The 12500-nt window shown below is 39.1% G+C and overlaps 1 protein-coding gene across 1 annotated transcript in view; it reads right to left on the reverse strand.

Moving 5' to 3' along the window:
• The window catches only part of grh (grainy head), an 893472-nt gene that overhangs the window by 212859 nt on the left and 668113 nt on the right, over positions 1 to 12500 (reverse strand). The gene's annotated exons all lie outside the window — the stretch shown is intronic.

Raw genomic sequence — 12500 nt, forward strand, 5'->3', positions numbered from 1 at the left:
AATCCGAGGGAAAGATTGCAAGACATGAGGAGGTTAATAACATTATCAAGAGGAGCCTCACAACAGCTGGATGCCCAGCAGTAAGGGAGCCACCCCAACTATGCAGATCTGATGGCAGCCAGAAGCGTCCAGATGGTATCACCCTTCAAGCCTGGACAGATGGGAAGCAGGTGGTGTGGGACTATACATGTGCATCTACCTTGGCTGATACCTATCTCCAATACACCAGGGAGGAAGGAGGGGCAGCTGCCAGCTTCAGGGAGTCCCAAAAGTCTAGAAAATATGGAGAACTTGCCCATCATTATATGTTTGTTCCCATAGACTCAGAGACCCTTGGCTCATGGGGAAAGAGTGCATCTAAATTCCTTAAGGAGCTGGGAAAAAGACTCATCAGGGTAACTAGGGATCCCAGGGCAGCTAGTTTTCTGTTCCAGCGGCTCAGTGCGGCTGTTCAAAGGGGTAATGCCTGCTGTATTTTGGGCACACGCCCCAGCTCTGAGGAGCTGGATGAGATTTTCGCCTTATAATCGGTGATACACACCTAACAACATGTACCTTATATGCCACATTTATATCAACAATGTATCTCTTAAATCTTCTGTACCATATTATGTAATAAAATATTCCTATTGGTAAAAAAAATATATACTAAAAGACGGGGTGGTAGGGGAAGTGGAATATTCAAACGGCTTCAGGAAGAAATCTAAATATTCTTCCTTGAAGCCTTTTTATCCACTTCTCCGAGGCTATGGGTCCCACAATTTACACCAGAGGTGAGCCCCATCCTATATATATATATATATATATATATATAAATATATATATATATATATATATATATATATATATATATATATATATATATATATATGCAAGAAATTCGCAAGAGCAGGCGAAATGTACACAAACACTGATCTCTGGCTGAAGGAGACTCGAACCTACGAACCTTGGAACAAGGTACGCAGTGCTTTACCAATCTACCCACACTGGACCAATACCTTGGAGTCCAGCTTGCGCTAGACTTTGATCCAAGACAGCCAGCTTTCAGGGAGAAAGATTACAGCTTTTCATCTCATCCCCTGCATGCATCAGCCTTACTAGAGATATTAACAATGCAAGGAATTTGCAGGAGCAGGCGAAATATACACAAACACTGATCTCTGGTTGAAAGAGACTCGAACCTACGAACCTTGGAACAAGGTACGCAGTGCTTTACCAATCTACCCACACTGGAGCAAGGTATTGGTTCAGTGGGTAGATTGGTAAAGCACTGCGTACCTTGTTCCAAGGTTCGTAGGTTCGAGTCTCCTTCAGCCAGAGATCAGTGTTTGTATATATATATATATATATATATATATATATATATATATATATATATATATATATATATATATATATATATAACGGAAACCTGTAATTGTTTTACATGATGGTAGGATTGCTGGTGTCTTTTTTCTGTCTCATAAACATGCAAGATTACAGGTACGTCTTGCTACTTCTACTTACACTTAGGTCACACTACACATACATGTACACATTTATTTATACACACTCATCTGAGTTTTCTTTGATTTTATCTTAATAGTTCTTGGTCTTATTACTTTTCCTTTTATATCCATGGGGAAGTGGAATAAGAATCTTTCCTCCGTAAGCCATGCGTGTTGTAAAAGTCAACTAAAATGCTGGGAACAATGGGTTAGTAACCCCTTTTCCTGTAATAATTACTAAAAAGAATAAGAAGAAGAAAATTGTCAAAGTGGTAAGTCTGAATGTGCGTGGATGCTGTGCAAATGATAAGAAAGAGATGATTGTGGATGTTATGAATGAGAAGAAGCTGGATATCCTGGCTTTAAGTGAAACAAAGTTGAAGGGGGTGGGAGTAAACGGGATTAGGTTAGGGGTTTCAAATAGAGTTAGAGCTAAAGAAATGGTAGCAATAATGTTGAAGGATAAGCTATGGCAGGAAAAGAGGGACTATAAATGTATTAATTCAAGGATTATGTGGAGTAAAATAAAGGTTGGATGTGAAAAGTGGGTTATAGTAAGCGTATATGCATCTGGAGAAGAGAAAAGTGTAGAGGAGAGATTTTGGGAAATGTTGAGTGAATGCGTGGGGAGTTTTGAACCAAGTGTGAGAGTAATGGTGGTTGGGGATTTCAATGATAAAGTGGGCAAAAATGTTGTGGAGGGAGTAGTAGGTAAATTTGGGGTGGCAGGGGTAAATGAAAATGGGGAGCCTTTAATTGAGCTACGTGTAGAAAGAGGTTTAGTAATAAGTAATACATATTTTATGAAGAAGAGGATAAATAAATATACAAGGTATGATGTAGCACGTAATGAAAGTAGTTTATTAGATTATGTATTGGTGGATAAAAGGTTGATGGGTAGGCTCCAGGATGTACACGTTTATAGAGGGGCAACTGACATATCGGATCATTATTTAGTTGTAGCTACAGTTAGAGTAAGAGGTAGATGAGACAAGAGGAAAATGGCAACAACAAGTAAGAGGGAGGTGAAAGTGTATAAACTAAGGGAGGAGGAAGTTCGGGTGAGATATAAGCAACTATTGGCAGAAAGGTGGACTGGTGCAAGTATGGGGGTTGAAGAGCGTTGGAATAGTTTTAAAAATGCAGTATTAGAATGTGTGGCAGAAGTTTGTGGTTATAGGAGGGTGGGGGCAGGAGGAAAGAGGAGTGATTGGTGGAATGATGAAGTAAAGGTTGTGATAAAAGAGAAAAAGTTAGCTTATGAGAGGTTTTTACAAAGCAGAAGTGTTATAAGAAGAGTAGAGTATATGGAGAGTAAAAGAAAGGTAAAGAGAGTGGTGAGAGAGTGCAAAAGGAGAGCAGATGATAGAGTGGGAGAGGCACTGTCAAGAAATTTTAATGAAAATAAGAAAAAAATTTGGAGTGAGTTAAACAAGTTAAGAAAGCCTAGGGAACGTATGGATTTGTCAGTTTAAAACAGAGTAGGGGAGTTAGTAGATGGGGAGAGGGAGGTATTAGGTAGATGGCGAGAATATTTTGAGGAACTTTTAAATGTCGAGGAAGAAAGGGAGGCGGTAATTTCATGCACTGGCAAAGTGAAGAACAGGAGTGAAGTGAAGAACACGATGTGAGTGTGGGGGAGGTGCGTGAGGAATTACGTAGAATGAAAAGGGGTAAAGCAGCTGGAACTGACGGGATCATGACAAAAATGTTAAAAGCAGGGGGGGTATAGTGTGTTGGAGTGGTTGGAATTTTTGTTTAATAAATGTATGAAAGAGGGGAAGGTACCTAGAGATTGGCGGAGAGCATGCATAGTTCCTTTATATAAAGGGAAGGGGGACAAAAGAGATTGTAAAAATTATAGGGGATAAGTTTACTGAGTATACCAGGAAAAGTATACGGTAGGGTTATAATTGAAAGAATTAGAGGTAAGACAGAATGTAGGATTGTGGATGAGGAAGGAGGTTTCAGAGTGGGTAGGGGATGTGTAGATCAAGCGTTTACATTAAAGCATATATGTGAAAAGTATTTAGATAAATATAGGGAAGTTTTTATTGCATTTATGGATTTAGAAAAGGCATATGATAGAGTGGATAAGGGAGCAATGTGGCAGATGTTGCAAGTATATGGAATAGGTGGTAAGTTACTAAATGCTGTAAAGAGTTTTTATGAGGATATTGAGGCTCAGGTTAGGGTGTGTAGCAGAGAGGGAGACTACTTCCCGGTAAAAGTAGGTCTTAGATAGGGATGTGTAATGTCACCATGTTTGTTTAATATATTTATAGATGGGGTTGTAAAAGAAGTAAATGCTAGGGTGTTCGGGAGAGGGGTGGGATTAAATTATGGGGAATCAAATTCAAAATGGGAATTGACACAGATGCTTTTTGCTGATGATACTGTGCTTATGGGAGATTCTAAAGAAAAATTGCAAAGGTTAGTGGACGAGTTTGGGAATGTGTGTAAATGTAGAAAATTGAAAGTGAACATAGAAAAGAGTAAGGTGATGAGGGTATCAAATGATTTAGATAAAGAAAAATTGGATATCAAATTGGGGAGGAGGAGTATATGGAAGAAGTGAATGTTTTCAGATACTTGGGAGTTGACGTGTCGGCGGATGGATTTATGAAGGATGAGGTTAATCATAGAATTGATGAAGGAAAAAAGGTGAGTGGTGCGTTGAGGTATATGTGGAGACAAAAAAACATTATCTATGGAGGCAAAGAAGGGAATGTATGAAAGTATAGTAGTACCAACACTCTTATATGGGTGTGAAGCTTGGGTTGTGAATGCAGCAGCGAGGAGACGGTTGGAGGCAGTGGAGATGTCCTGTCTAAGGGCAATGTGTGGTGTAAATATTATGTAGAAAATTCGGAGTGTGGAAATTAGAAGAAAGTGTGGAGTTGATAAAAGTATTAGTCAGAGGGCTGAAGAGGGGTTGTTGAGGTGGTTTGGTCATTTAGAGAGCATGAATCAAAGTAGAATGACATGGAGAGCGTATAAATCTGTAGGGGATGGAAGGCGGGGTAGGGGTCGTCCTCGAAAAGGTTGGAAGGAAGGGGTAAGGGAGGTTTTGTTTGCGAGGGGCTTGGACTTCCAGCAGGCGTGCGTGAGCGTGTTCGATTGGAGTAAATGGAGACGAATGGTATTCGGGACCTGACGATCTGTTGGAGTGTGAGCAGGGTAATGTTTAGTGAAGGGATTCAGGGAAAAAGGTTATTTTTATATAACCGGACTTGAGTCCTGGAAATGGGAAGTACAATGCCTGCACTCTAAAGGAGGGGTTCGGGATATTAGCAGTTTGGAGGGATATGTTATGTATCTTTATACGTATATGCTTCTAAACTGGTGTGTTCTGAGCACCTCTGCAAAAACAGTGATTATGTGTGAGTGAGGTGAAAGAGTTCTTTTTGGGTCACCCTCCCATATATATATATTATATACTATTCTTTCGGTCAAGATAGAGACCCTCTTCTTGTAAGCGATATAAAAAGCTGAAGGAAGTAATACGAAGAGAACATAAAGTATTACTGCTAAGGCTCATTCTCTCTTTTTATTTACATAAAAATCTGCCCAGAGAGCAAGTTCGTGATTCGTCCTGAAGGAAACGAAACTAACCAGAAGAGTATGAAAAAGGCCTGAGCTTGCTACCATCTGCAGCTCAAAAGACTGCCATCCCCACGAGCCCCTTTGAGGCGGGGTAGATGGCAGACCAGAGGCCTAGCTTCTCCCTACGAGCCCCGTGAGGGCGGGGAATGTGGCTAGGCCTGGGGACACTTGGTCCCAAAGATGAGGAGGTACTTGTACCTCCTCCCATGGGAGACTTAGGTCTCGAGACACTCCCCAGATAGGGAGCCAAGGCCGGGTCACCACTACTTGGAAAAGACCCGGGCCGGGAGAATACCGGCGAAAAAAAAAAAAAAAAAAAAAAGAGTAAGAAAAAAATGTGAAAGAGTTACATATTTAAACAAGGTAATGAAACTCTGAAAAATAAATAGTAGTCTGATAGTATGTTACTATCAGAGTGGAAATGAGAGAGCTTGTAAGGAGCTTATGGAAAATGACGGAAAATACTGTGGCGATGGTAACAGAGAGAAAGCAGTATAGTGACACCATTTATTATCAATAAAGGTTATCATTACATTGTATTTGAGTGATGATTAAGACACATGTGCAATAGCTAGGTATTTTTATTGATGAAACGTTCCGTCTACACAGTAGACTTCTTCAGTCAGATACAGAGGCAGTAAGTGTAGTAGTGAAGGGAAGATAATGTAATCAGTCCAACCTAACTGGACTCACACTAGGTAACAACAAATCTTACTCAATATATTAACAGATTTTAGGACTCTCAGTCATGAATTCGTCTGGATAATATACGAATGTAGGAAGCTTCGGCCAACAAATATTTCGGCCCAGGACGATTAGGCCTTTTTTTTTATGCCAAGGAGCGCATTTCGGCAAGATAGAAATAAACACCATTCTTATCTAACCTAAGTTACCCTAACCTGACCGAAACGTCCGCCTTCCCAAAATATTACCCGAAATATCGGTTCGACGTATTATAGAAGGGCCAGTAGTCCTCCTGCAGTGCTTCTCTCTCCGCTTATTATTTTACTCTACTACTCCTACTAATTCTTTCACCACTACTACTACTACTACTACTACTGGTTTCACCATTACCACTACTACTGCTACTTCCCTATTTTTGCTACTACTATTACATCCACTACTATTACTACTACTACTAGTACTGCTGCTCCTGCCTCTTCTCGTTCTGACTTCTGGCCTTCTTTGTTGTTTCTCGCTGATATGTGATTTGACAATCGTCCAGGACTGCCCGAAATATCATCAATACATTTCTCTCTTAAGTGCGGGTTCTCGTTGATATATTCTACCCCGTACATGCGAGGCAATAACGAGTACACGGAGTCAGTATGCAACCCACAGTATCAAACACGAGAGAAAACTTGAGAAACTTCAAAATTCTGCGACAAAGAGTTTTATTTACGAGAATATTAATAAAAAACTAAGGGGCGACATAGTCACAGCATACAGGATACTCATACGTATTAACAAAGTGGAGAAAGACGATTGTTCCCCCAAAAAATAACCAGGAACAAAACAAGCCTAGGCAAAGGTCAGTAGGCCTACTGCAGTCCTCGAAGCCTATGCTTTTATATGAATGTAGAAATGCAGTAGGGCTACTGGCCCATGCTAGGCATGTCATAAACCCACATGCTTTCACACATGAACAATAACACACATGAGCAAAGCTTGGGAATCTTTATTGGCGAAACGTATCGCCAGCGCAGTAGGCTTCTTCTTCCTTGAATTTGTATTGATAAAGCCACTGGATGGCGAAACGTCTACAATAAAGATATCCAGATGTTTCACATGTCTTATTTTCATCTTCAGTCAAATACAGAGGCAGCAAGTGTACGTGTAGCGACTGATTGCATCATCTTCATTTCACTACTACACTTGCTGCCTCTGTTTTTGACTGAAGAAACCTACTGCAGGCGAAACGTTTCATCAATAAAGATACCTAACTATTGCACATGTGACTTACCAGATGCAACACTGTTAGAAGAGAACGAGCCAGATGCATGTCCTCTGTTGGACAAATAAGGACTGATCCCCTCAAACTAAGTCTCCTCCTGCCTGAAATGCTGTTACATAGCAATGGACTTTAGTCAGTATATATTTTTTCTAGAAACAGTGATCACCTTGTCGACACAAACTGTATAACCATCCGATGTGACTTCAATATAGTCTACCAAAATGAATATCTTTGCCTTTTACTGTCTCTAGTGTTGTCAACATTATTGTATTCAACTGATGAAGCTTGCAGCGCAGGCGAAACGTTTCGTTAATAAAGATACTTAAGTGTTGCATATGGTTCTTACGCACCACAATGCAATTATCAAAACTGTAGACGCAGCTGATGGTGTTGGATGGTGTGGAGTATATCACTGCCTGAATAATGATGTGTGTTAAGAGGCTCGTGAGTTTCCCTGTCTCCTGATTTCATGTTTATTTTTCCACTATACTTTATCTTGTCCATAATTAATATCGCACTTGCTTTGTCTTCGGTAGTAAGGTGAAGTCCAGGATCTTTCTTTAATTCATGGTATAATTCATGGGAAAAATAAACATATTAAGAGACATGGGAACTGACGTGCTACTTAACTGCTGGTCAGCACCTCAAGCATTCAGTAATTGGGAGCTGCAACAGCAACAGCATCAACAACAGCAACAACAGCAAAATAAGCCTCTCAAATCCCCGGGGAACAGGAGTAAAAAAAAAACAAAAATTAAACATTCGTTTATCAGTATTTATCAATTAACCTCATTAAAACCAAGTTAATATATATTATTTTTACTCTCACAATTTGCATGTGGCAGAAATTAAATGATGGTTTTAACTCTTGTTAAGGAAGGTAAATCGTTCGATTATAGTTGGCTATTTAGTGACTAGCTGACGTGAGGTCACTGCTTGTGAAGACACTGCAGGTGCTAGTGCTGCAAATATTGTGCTGATCACTTCTAAATGTTACACAATATGCTGATAATCCCAGATAAACTTTACCTAACCTAACCAGTGATGTCTCGTATATGCCACTGAGACAACAAGAGTCTGACATGGATCACTACCAGTGTTGCAACAAACCTCCTCAACAACATAATCCTCAGCAACATACCTCAACAACATACTCAGCACCATACTCCTCAGAAACATACCTCAGCAACACACCTCCTCAGCAACACACCTCCTCAGCAACATACCTCCTCAGCAACACACCTCCTCAGCAACACACCTCCTCAGCAACACACCTCCTCAGCAACACACCTCAGCAACACACCTCCTCAGCAACACACCTCCTCAGCAACACACCTCCTCAGCATCACACCTCCTCAGCAACACACCTCCTCAGCAACACACCTCCTCAGCAACACACCTCAGCAACACACCTCCTCAGCAACACACCTCCTCAGCAACACACCTCCTCAGCAACACACCTCCTCAGCAACACACCTCCTCAGCAACACACCTCCTCAGCAACACACCTCCTCAACAACACACCTCCTCAGCAACACACCTCCTCAGCAACACACCTCCTCAGCAACACACCTCCTCAGCAACACACCTCCTCAGCAACACACCTCCTCAGCAACACACTTCCTCAGCAACACACCTCAGCAACATTAAACATGATACAAGTTACTGAGGGTGGCGAGAGTCTGCACTTAGCAGTAAGATAATTTCCCATTAAGTTTTTGTGGCTGAATTGTTCTTCGTTTTATGCATTATCCATCAAACCCTCAACTATCAATTTCCAAAGTTACAGTGTTCATGGAGCCCAGGTAGCGATCGTATCTTCCTCAGAGACTAAGCAATTAGCACACGTGCAGGTCGAGAAGTATCTGGTACTAGCACATGTGCACGCCGAGAAGAATCATCCGGTATTAGCACATGTGCAGGTTAAGAATCAACCAGTACTAGCACATGTGTAGGTTAAGAATCATCTGGTACTAGCACATGTGCAGGTTAAGAATCATCTGGTACTAGCACATGTGCAGGTTAAGAATCATCTGGTACTAGCACATGTGCAAGTTAAGAAGAATCATCCGGTACTAGCACATGTGCAAGTTAAGAAGAATCATCCGGTACTAGCACATGTGCAGGTTAAGAATCATCCGGTACTAGCACATGTGCAGGTTAAGAATCATCCGGTACTAGCACATGTGAAGGTTAAGAATCATCCGGTACTAGCACATGTGCAGGTTAAGAATCATCCGGTACTAGCACATGTGCAGGTTAAGAAGTATTAACTGGTATTAAGAATTTCTCTTCGTGTTGATGTAAGGTATTAAGGAGGCCAAACCTCACTCTGCTGTAAAACCTTCCGCTGATCACAGTAGTTATGTTTACTAACCGACGCTCACACTTGCTGCTCACCAGTCATATGGGAATATCACTACCAACGTGTCAAATTTTACTTTGAATCACGTATATATATATATATATATATATATATATATATATATATATATATATATATATATATATATATATATATATATATATATATATATATACAGCCCGTTGCCCAGCTCAACGGGAACCCCAAGTGCAGAGGTCTGATGGAAGTCTAAAGCGTCCTGATGGAGCCACTATGCTACCTTGGAAGGATGGAAAGCAGATTGCCTGGGACTACACATGTGCCGCCACATTGGCAGACACCTACTTGCCATACTCCGTAGTGGAAGGGGGTGGAGCTGCCAGCCACAGGGAGACCCAGAAGATCCGCAAATATGAAGACCTTCCCCCTTGCTATAACTTCATCCCAATAGGGTCGGAGACCCTTGGAGCATGGGGCAAGTGTGCTCTAAAGTTCCTAATAGAGCTGGGGGAAAAGCTCATCATAGAAACAAAGGACCACAGGGCGACCAGCTTCCTTTTTCAGAGACTCAGTGTTGCGATCCAGAGAGGAAATGCCTGCAGCATTCTGGGCACGCGGCCCACCGCCGGGGAGCTGGACGAAGTATTCGAGATGTAGCTCTGAGTTACCTATGTTGTTTTACTTTGTATCATATTTTTGTGAATGTTTTGTCAATGTATTTTGTCTTTAAATAAAATATATATATATATATAATATAGGGGGTGGTAGGAGAAAATTCTCAAACAGCTTCAGGGAGAATCTTGAGTTTTCCCTGAAGCAAGTTTATTCTTTTCTCTGAGGATGAGGGTCCCCAGGACAGTTCGAGAGGTGGTACCTCCCTATATAATATATATATATATATATATATATATATATATATATATATATATATATATATATATATATATATATATATATATTGGGAGGTACCACTCTATAACTGGACTGGGGACCCTCATCCTCAGAAAAGACAATAACTTCCGATTTTTGCTTAAATAGCAACGCTTTTCTTGCCGAATAAGGCAAGCGATAATTTGTATATGCAATAATTTCGCAAAAATCTTTCTAAACCAAACGAAAAAATTATATTTCATTGTGTTTGTTTATTATTAAATTTCTGTAAACTTATCTAAAATATATTTAGTTGGATTACGCTAAATTAAATTGCGCTTGTTATAATAAGGTAAGGTAAGTTTTCTAAGGTTCTTTTGGTACAAAATAATTAATTTTTACATTAACATAGATGAAAGATATATATACAATATATATCTTTAAACGTATAAGAGAAAATTTTAGAAAGGATTTAATTTTAAACGAGTATATATATATATATATATATATATATATATATATATATATATATATATATATATATATATATATATATATATATATATATATATATATATATATATATATATATGTAATATGTCGTGCCGAATAGGCAGAACTTGCGATCTTGGCTTAAATAGCAACGCTCATCTTGCCATATAGGACAAGCGGAAATTTGTGTATGCAATAATTTCGCCAAAATCATTCTGAACCTAACGAAAAAAAATATTTTAGTGTTTTTGTTTAGTATTAAATTATTGTTAACAAATCTAAAATATATTTAGTTGGGTTAGGCTAAAATAAATTGTTCTTGTTATAATAAGGTTAGGTAAGTTTTGTAAGTTCCTTTTGGTGCAAAATTAAAATTTTTTACATTAACATTAATCAAAAAAATATATCTTTAAACTTATAAGAGAAAATTTTAGAAAGGACTTAATTTTAAATGAGTTCTTGCTAATTGACCAGTTTTACATATTCGGCACGACATATATATATATATATATATATATATATATATATATATATATATATATATATATATATATATATATCTATATATATGTATATAAAACAGCAGGATGACCCGACAAAGAAGAAACACTTTTATCATCATTCACTCCATCACTGTCTTGTCAGAGGCGTGTCAACACTACAGTTAGGTTAGACTCAACATATCAACACTCCTGTTGATATGAAACTTGTTTATATATATATAATAACAACTTTGCAACACCAGTTTTGAAGTTACTAACATTGAAAACCCTGTGTACATACACAGGGTTTTCAATGTTAGTAACTTCAAAACTGGTGCTGCAAAGTTGTTATTATATATATATAAACTATATTTATTACACAACTTGCTTTTATAAAGTCTACCAACACTGTAACACTTGTTTATATATCAGCTATCAACATTGCAACACTTGTTGATATAGCAACTATCAACATTGCAACACTTGTTGATATAGCAGCTATCAACATTGCAACACTTGTTGATATAGCAAGTTTCAACATTGCAACACTTGTTAATATAGCAGCTACCAATACTGCAACACTGGCATTAATCGTAGTGTTAGAAAGCAGTTTGTTGATGTTCCTTGACAACACTGTGACGGTGAATTACGTATGACAACTTTCAGCGCTGTAGGAATTTGTAGAAATAATTTGGAGAAGATCTGAAGTTGTGATCTTAATATTGCAGAATAATTGAAGGTGTGATCTTAGTGTTGCAGGATAGGAGGACATCTGAAGATGTGATTTTAGTGTTGCAGGATTCATGAAGGTGTGATCTTGGTGTTGCAGGATGTTTGATGGTGTGATCTTAGTGCTGCAGGATACACACTGCAGGTTGCAACACTGGTCACCTTGTTTCCTCAAGCTTTATCAAGCATCAAGAAGCTTAACTTACAAATACCAAGAGATCAGCTTCAATAGCTTCTATAATACAAGGTTTGTAAGGTTCAAGTTCCGAGTCGTAACACACACAAGTCTCACCCTTATCGTGTGAGAGCACTACGAACTTGAGAATATTGGACCTAAGACTGCTACACAATGTTGTCGCTATCAGCCTCGGTAAAGTTGCAGAATTACTCATTATACTGACAGCTATCAGCCTTCTAGTTAGTATAATACCTTCAACTCTCTACTTATTCACATTTGGCTTTTATTTTGTGTTGATATTGCGGCGCAAGGCCAAGTTCATGTGAGGCTGAGGTGCAGGGGAGAGGGAAGGCTGCAG

Source organism: Cherax quadricarinatus, chromosome 34, assembly GCF_038502225.1.
Source record: "Cherax quadricarinatus isolate ZL_2023a chromosome 34, ASM3850222v1, whole genome shotgun sequence".
Lineage (NCBI taxonomy): Eukaryota > Metazoa > Arthropoda > Malacostraca > Decapoda > Parastacidae > Cherax > Cherax quadricarinatus.